The sequence below is a fragment of the Ascaphus truei genome, chromosome 21 (assembly GCF_040206685.1).
Source record: "Ascaphus truei isolate aAscTru1 chromosome 21, aAscTru1.hap1, whole genome shotgun sequence".
Classification (NCBI taxonomy): domain Eukaryota; kingdom Metazoa; phylum Chordata; class Amphibia; order Anura; family Ascaphidae; genus Ascaphus; species Ascaphus truei.
Genome location: NC_134503.1, coordinates 7,576,705 through 7,584,845, shown reverse-complemented (window position 1 = coordinate 7,584,845; position 8,141 = coordinate 7,576,705).

The window sequence follows — 8,141 nt, the reverse complement described above, 5'->3', positions numbered from 1 at the left end:
TCTCCTTATTCTGCGTGTAGAGGGGATTTCCTGGGGAGTGGCGAGAAGTGAGATCCAAACCCTGATCCGTGAGCATTGTGCAATGTGGGAAGCTCTGCACAGATTAGCTCACACACACACACACACAATGGAAAGCCCTGCTACACTATTATACTGTACAGAACAGTATGCAACCAACCCATGCATTACTCGCGGCCCAGGACTAGACGTTTGACCGGGGGTCTCCCCCATGTTAGCGGCCTTGCAAGCCCCCCCCCTATTCACACCTCCTAGTGAGCCAACTCCTCTATCCCTCTCCCCTCTCACACCTCCTAGCGCGCACCCTCCTCTATCCCTCTCCCACCTCCTAGTGAGCCCCCTCCTCTATCCCGCTCCCTTCACCCCACCTATCAAGCCCTCTTCTCTATCCTGCTCCCCTCACACCTCCCAGCGTGCCCACTCCTCTATCCCGCTCCCCTCCTCTATCCCGCTCCCCTCACACCTCCTATCGAGCCCCCTCCTCTATCCCGCTCCCCTCTCGCACCTCCTAGCGAGGCGTCACAGACCAGCGGGGTGAGGGGTGAAGGGGCAGGGGAGAAGCATGGCCCCATGGAAGGAGAAGGTAGGAACAGCCTAGTCCCGGCGGTCATGCCACGCTATCATCAATGGGCTTCAAGGCTACCCTACTGAGCCTGGCCATACACACTTTGGCTATCTTCCCCTGTCTGGTGGGCTTTTCTAAGATTCAGACCCCTAAAGGATTTTCTCCTCCGGGGTTAGATTAGGGCCCCATAAGGGTCGGCATCGAACATTTGGTCACGCCCATTTCGTTGCAACAAGGTCTGCGGCAGGCGTTTGATCGCCAACAGACCCTTCACCTTCACCGCCTCTCTGGTGCTGGACACTCGGCCGCGGGCCGTTTCAACAATTAGGTAAGTTAACTTTAGGGGTTTTAGTGGTTAGGGTACGGGGTTAAGGATAGGCGTTTTAGGGTAAGGGGTTAAAGTTTAGGGTAGGGGTTAGTATTAGGAGTTAAGATTAGGGGGTTTTAAGGTAAGGGGTAAGGTTAGGGGCAAAATGGCCGGTGGAGAGATGTCCCTGCGACGAGGTGAGTGGCGCCTAAATTGGTTGTGGCAAAATGGCCGAGACCAATATGATAAGACCCTCAGAATAATTGTCTTGTGATAATCTAACTTTAGAGTGCCTGATGCTTTGGCAGCCCACATTGTCTCATGTTTTTGTTGGGACTTTCAGTCTTCATGGGCAGTAAATGGTCTGAAGGAGCGGATCAGTGAGTAAAGACACCGACTGGCACTGAGGTTGAAGCAGGGGAACCTGGTTCAATTCCCGGTGTTGGCTCCTTGTGATCTTGGGCAAGTCACTTTATCTCCCTGTGCCTCCGGCACCAAAAACATAGATTGTAAGCTCTGTGGTAGGGACTGTGTCTGCAAAAATGTCTCTGTAAATAAAGTGCTACGTAAAACTAGCAGCGCTATACAAGAACAAACAATTATTATTATTATTATTAAATTATCCAACTCTCTGAGCCAGAATGGCAAACTATCAGAGTCATTTCAAATACAGTGTTTCTGTGATGGAAAAAAACTCCACATAGAACAGTTCTTATCTGGGAAAATACACCAATTAATCCTTACAGCAATACCAGATATGGGGAATTATGTGAAGAGCCATTTCCCCCAATTCATTGTTGTTTTTTTTTCAGCATCTTGTGTTTAATTGTCATGTTTCTGTTCTGATATGAACGTACTGTCTTGTTTTAGTGCTGTGAATCTGCAAACATTCATTTCCTCTCTCTGGCCCTTTATCTCTATCTTCATCCATCCTGTATACAATTGTATCACTCTCCCCCCTTATTCTCCTTTCTCTCTTCTCCTCTCTCAATTTCACTCTACTTTCTTGCAGTCACTACCTATCTTGTACCCTGCCGTTCCGTCTCTTTCTATGGGACTCCGTGTTATAGACATTCTGGTTGCCGTAGAAAGAAGTACAGTGGAGAGGAGGAAGTTGGGACATTCTCATGCTTCTAAATCAGTAACATTACTTGGAACATTCCTAGAAAGACAGCACATGGGTTTCCTGACCCAAATTTATAATCAGCTGTATGTAAAGTAACATGCCTGTCACCCATTATGTCCCCTAGCACCTTGTATTTATATTGTGTTTGTTTCTTAATGTTGTGGGTCAGGGTGACACCAACTGCTATGAATAGGGACACAGTTCTAGTTTTATATTTTGAATCGTAGCCGGGTTGCCCAGTGGGAAAAACTCAACTGCGACTTGCAAATGAAGGACTGGCTGCCTCTGAATTATTAGTGTTCTCTTCTATGACCAACGTTCTTAATGCCCGTGCCCTCCTGGACCCTTTTACAATCTGGCTTTCATACAGCTCACTCAACAGAGACTGTGCTCACTCAGGTAGCCAATCATCTACTGTACATGAAGCCATATCCAATGGTCATGTTTCCCTACTAATCCTGCCCGATCTCTCTGCTGCCTTTGATACTGTCTATCACCCTCTTCTCCTGCATAATCAAAACTCCCTTAGTATCTGCAACTTAGCCCTATCCTTGTTCTCATCACACCTCTCCCAGTGCACATTTTGGGTCTCTCTTGCTAACATGCCTTCGTCTCCTGTTGGTCTGTCGGTGGGCGCACCTCAGGGCTCTGTTCTGGGACCTCTCCTGTTCTCTCATTACATGCGATCACTTGGTTATTTCATCAACTCTTTTAGCCTAACCGTGCGCGTCAATTACAACTGGCTGTGTTAGCCAGGCGTTGCTATACTAGGGGCACGCGCGCACGGAAGTGAGCGGTGGTGCGGAAGACCAGGGAAAGTACAAGATAATTGTATTTTCGTGCTGTGGCCGCGCCACGTGGAGCTGTGAACCAATCGCAGCGCGGCCTAGCGCTGTGACATCTTAGCCACGCTCCGTAGCCTCGCGCGTTATCGCTCACCCTCTACACACGAAACGCCCGCGCCACGTGCACCCATAATGCCGTGCGCGCGCACACGCTCCAGAGCACACTATATTACAAGCCTTAGTGATAAAGGTAACGTGTTACCTGGTTCTTATAATAGTACCACGTTTAAGGCACATCACTTTAACTGCTAGCATGTGGGGTTAGGGTATTTGCATACCTTGATGTCCTTATCTTGCGCGGTGAAGGGTATTTGCAGACCCTATAGAACCCTGCATTAACCCTTAGGTGCTGTGAACCTGCGAAAGCGGAGTTAATGCTCCGGAAGAAGGCGTGTCTTGTAACGCCGAAACGTACGTCTGGTGATCCGGCTGTAGCGCCAGTTGCGGCTAAAGAGCTCCGTTGTGCTTGATACAGTCACATCACGTGCATGCGAGTAACTGGATCCATTAGGGCTTTAAAATAGCACATGTCGTTAAAAGCCAGGCGCTCCGTGGCTGCTCCACGCCTACAACCAGAGCAGTAAGCAGTAAGCTCCGCTTTCGCAGGTTCACAACACCTAAGGGTTTATGCAGGGTTGAATTGGTGTGGTATCGGTTACCTAAGAGGTTTGCAGTTACTTTCTCAGAGCGATATACATTGAGAACAGATGGTCATTACCCCGAATCATGGGGATCTTCCTATATTCCGATCCGTGCACCTGGTATATAGAAAGGTACTGACCACCCACAGGCATGTGTAACAGTAGATGTTTTCTAACACGGTATTTCTGACCAGGCATTGTACGGTTTCTATTTGCAACATGAGAATCTGGTTACCTTATGCCGCCTTCACCTCTTTTTTATAGCATAATAATACTACTGTTTGTGACATATTACAGGAGCATTAGCTATCCATACCCTGCTATTATGAGAATTGATGTAGTCCCTTTCGTATGTATAACATCTAGGGACTAATAGATTAACTATAATACGCAGCCCCAGGGGGTGTGCGTGCTCCACACACAGGTGCTTCTATCATCGTGGATTACATTATCCCTAAATTTGTGAACTTGGGTCCATACAGGTTGATAAGTTCATATACCTAGCTCTGGACTTTTATATTATTGTTTTATGCACTTTTTGTATCAGGATGCCATTTATTTTAGAGTAAAGTCAAATTAAAGTAAAGTTTTATTTTAACTAACTAACAATTACCAACATCTACTTTGGTGTGCCGCAGAGGGAACTTTTTCCCAAGTACCCAGTTGTACTTAGCTTTTGCATTGTATTCTTCCCAAGCAGCACATAATAATATACTATACTGACAGGTTAGAGCGAGGCCTCTTTCATATTTTCATTATAAATACCAGAACCATCGAGAAACTTAAACCCAGATACTGTACATTCAAATCACGTTAAGACTAAGGCCTCAGACATAGTGACTTCTCCCGTGCGGAGGCTGTGGGAAAGCGGGTGTTTTCCCTGGCCATACTAAACGGGGGGGGTCGGGGTGCCGAGGGGCGTCTCATTGGGCGAACCGCTCACGTCACCGGCCTGTCGCGCAAGCGTCCCCCTCCCGCGCGAACTGCGGCACCATGTCCATGGCCTAACGGCGAGTACAGCACCAACAACAACGCCGTGTCTTCATCGGACAAGAACAGAATATTAAGCCATATCATTAACTATAACAGACTCCGGTGGGAATGATATGCAAATGAGTAGTTATCATAACATTGCATATCCACAAAAGGCTGTTAACGGTTAACTTGGGAACTTAACTTTACGTTAGTTAACCCACATCTACACATTGGCGTTACTACCATCCAGACCCTGAAATAGGACTTGTACATCCTGATTGATGTTTTAAGGATATCCCTGCTTCAGCACAGGTGGCTCAATCAATGACTGAGCCACTGATTGAGCCACCTGTGCTGAAGCAGGGATATCCTTGAACCCTGACCTGTTGGTGGCCCTTGAGGACTGGAGCTGGCCCCCCTGTCGAATACCCTTGCACCGGCCCCGTCTACATAGCAGGTACTGCCCCTGTTTTTGGGAGTACTCTACCTAGGGATTCCGAGCTGTAGCTACCATGGCTGATTCTGCGTATGTGTGTAAAGGAGAAGTGGACTGCTCTTCCCCTGCAAATTGTGCTTACGCTAACTCGTTCACATTTCAAAGTAAGGCTGGGGGTGATAGAAAGGCAGCCGGGAATAGAGAAGCAGAGGAGTTCATTTCTAACTGATGGATATGTTACGTAATAGAAGAAGCAGAAGCTGCATCAGGATGACGGGAAATGGACCTGGTTTTCTAACCCCAGCGATGTATCCCCCTCCCCCCTCTCTCCGTCTACTCTTTCCTGCTGCACATTTCACTCGGGCCCCCTGCCCAAATATCTATACGATGTCCATATGTAAGTATGATATACAAGGACAGTAACACTGCAGTTTGGAAAGCCGGAGAGCAGGCACATTTAGATTGTAAGCTCTTTGGGGCAGGGGCTCCCTTTCCTAATGTTGGGATGTAAATATGGTCACCCTAATAAATAGATTAATATATGTGTTTTGAATAGTCTGTACCCCTGTGTAGATCTTTATCCATCAGTATGGACGGGGAGTAATTATCACCCACATTGTGTTGTTTTAAATAAATATATATATAATGGAAATAGCCGTGTTAGTCCAGTTGCGATAGTGCAGGATAAATGAGTTCTTCAGTATTAGGTGATACCTTTTTTATTTGGACTAACAAATATATATATATTAATATATATTAATAAATATATATATATATATATATATATATATATATATATATATATATATATAACACAGCGAACAGCAGGCACGCCACTAAAATATAATGCAGGTGCTAATCCCATAAAGCAATAATAGGAAATACCTAAAATATTAGGTCAAAAAGCGTATATTGGTGAAACAAAGACACAGAACCGTTTTGAAGCACCATCTGCTGACAATAGGACTAGGGCATCTCTACCGTATGACCCTGGCTGAGCACAGGGGTTGGGTGACCCAGTTGCACCAGTCGGGCAGAATCTCGCCCAGGCGTCATGGTTAGCTGGAGATGCTATTTTTCCACAGCAGGATTACTGTCGCCATAATAGGACCAGGACATTTTGCTGCTTGCTTCTGGTACACTTTTGATCTTTTGATATGTCTACTGCTGACAATAGGAAGGCCGTCATTTCCACAGCAGTAAGCACCATTGGAATTAGCCTTGTTTGCTGTCTATCACGAGCTGTACTATATTGGATCTATTGCAGTTTATTTTGGGTGCACTGGCCCTTTCATTCCGTTTTATTGTGACCCTTACTGTGCCATAGTATGTCCCACAGTATGCCTTACCCAATGGGTTTGTACACCAGGGTTATCACCCTTCCTGCTGTATATGTGCATTGCATGCACGTTTATAGTCCTATTGTGCACATTCCATCATAATTGCTGCATTTTGGTTCGTTGAATCACTGCCCTACACGGCCATAACATCCCCCTATAGCAATACTGACATGAATTTTGGCAAAGATCCCTCTTATTTTCTGCCACACCATCATTATTGTGCATATTTTTGCTGTGATTTATTATTGTTGTGTTGTATTCCCCACACTGTTTACACTTGGGTGACACTATTTATGCACACAGCATCACACTCTGAGTTGCTCCCCATCCCCCTCTTCGCCTTCCTCCCCCTCCCCTTTCCCTCCTCCTTTCCCCCTCCCCCCCTCTCCCCTTGCCCCATGGGGACTCCGGTAGGCTTCGTAGCCTCCCCATTAAGCCCATGCATGCGCAGTTGGCTCTGTCTTTGCCACCGCATCCCCAGTTGCCTGGTTACGCTCTGGCACTCTCCGTGTGCTGTTCACTCTTTTAGTCCTTGCACTAGGCATGCGCTATTGTCCATTAGATAGAATTGGATTTCCAAGATGGCCGCCGCGTGCTTCATTGTGTACTGCGCATGCGCAGTAGGTGCATTTCAGCCATATGCGTTTCATACACCTGATCTTGCCTCCACATGCTCCCCAGGCGTTTTCTTGGCGTTTTTTCCCAGGTTTGAACAACTGTTATTGGAGTTTAATGCAATTAGTGTGATCTGTGACACCTGTTCTGTTGGGTGTTTATATGTATGCACCGCTTTCATGCACCACCTTGAGAAAGGTCCCTCTGGCGGACGGAAACGTAAAAGGTTCTGTGTCTGTGTCGAGTGCTGCCTGTGTGATTTCGTCTAAACAACGGTATCGTGTATCTATCTATATATTTCTCAAACCGTCGTATGTGTGTCTCCCTGTGTCTAGGGGCAATTGCATTGGACCTTTGGCCCGTCACTCCGCCTCAGGCCAATGAGATGGCTCCCTTGGCCTGCCCGCCCCCGCACACCTCTCATTGGCCTGAGGCGGAGTGACGGGCCAAAGGGGACACACACACACACATACACACACACTCTCTCTCTCTCTCCCCCCCTCTGCCCCCCCCCATCACGTGCGCCGCCCTGCACCGGCTCCCGGACGGATGAGAAGCGCGGCGCGGCCCTCCTAACCCAGCCGCCAACGCTCACTTACCTCCCCGGCGCTCCCTTACCTCCCCGGCGCTCCCTTACCTCCCCGGCACTACCTCCCCGGCTGCTGGGGGGCCAAGCAGCCTCCTCGGATCTGCGCCAGTCCCACTCTCCACCACCTCTCACTCCCGTCGTGTGTGTGTGTGTGTGTGTGTGTGTGTGTGTGTGTGTGTGTGTGTGTGTGTGTGTGTGTGTGGAGAGGGACATTTTACTCCTGCCAACAATTTGTGCCTCACTTTCACCCCTACCCCTGCCCTTCACCCCCCTACCCCTGCCCTTCACCCCCCCTACCCCTGCCCTTCACTCCCCCTACCCCTGCCCTTCACCCCTCCCTACCCCTGCCCTTCACCCCTCCCTACCCCTGCCCTTCACCCCCCCTACCCTTCATCCTCCCCTACTCCTGCCCTTCACCCCCCCTACCCCTGCCCTTCACCCCCCCCACCCCTGCCCTTCACCCCCCCACCCCTGCCCTTCACCCCCCCCACCCCTGCCCTTCACCCCCCCACCCCTGCCCTTCACCCCCCCCACCCCTGCCCTTCACCCCCCCACCCCTGCCCTTCACCCCCCCACCCCTGCCCTTCACCCCCCTACCCCTGCCCTTCACACCCCCCTACCCCTGCCCTTCACCCCCCCATGCCTGCCCTTCACCCCCCCTACCCCTGCCCTTCACCCCCCCTA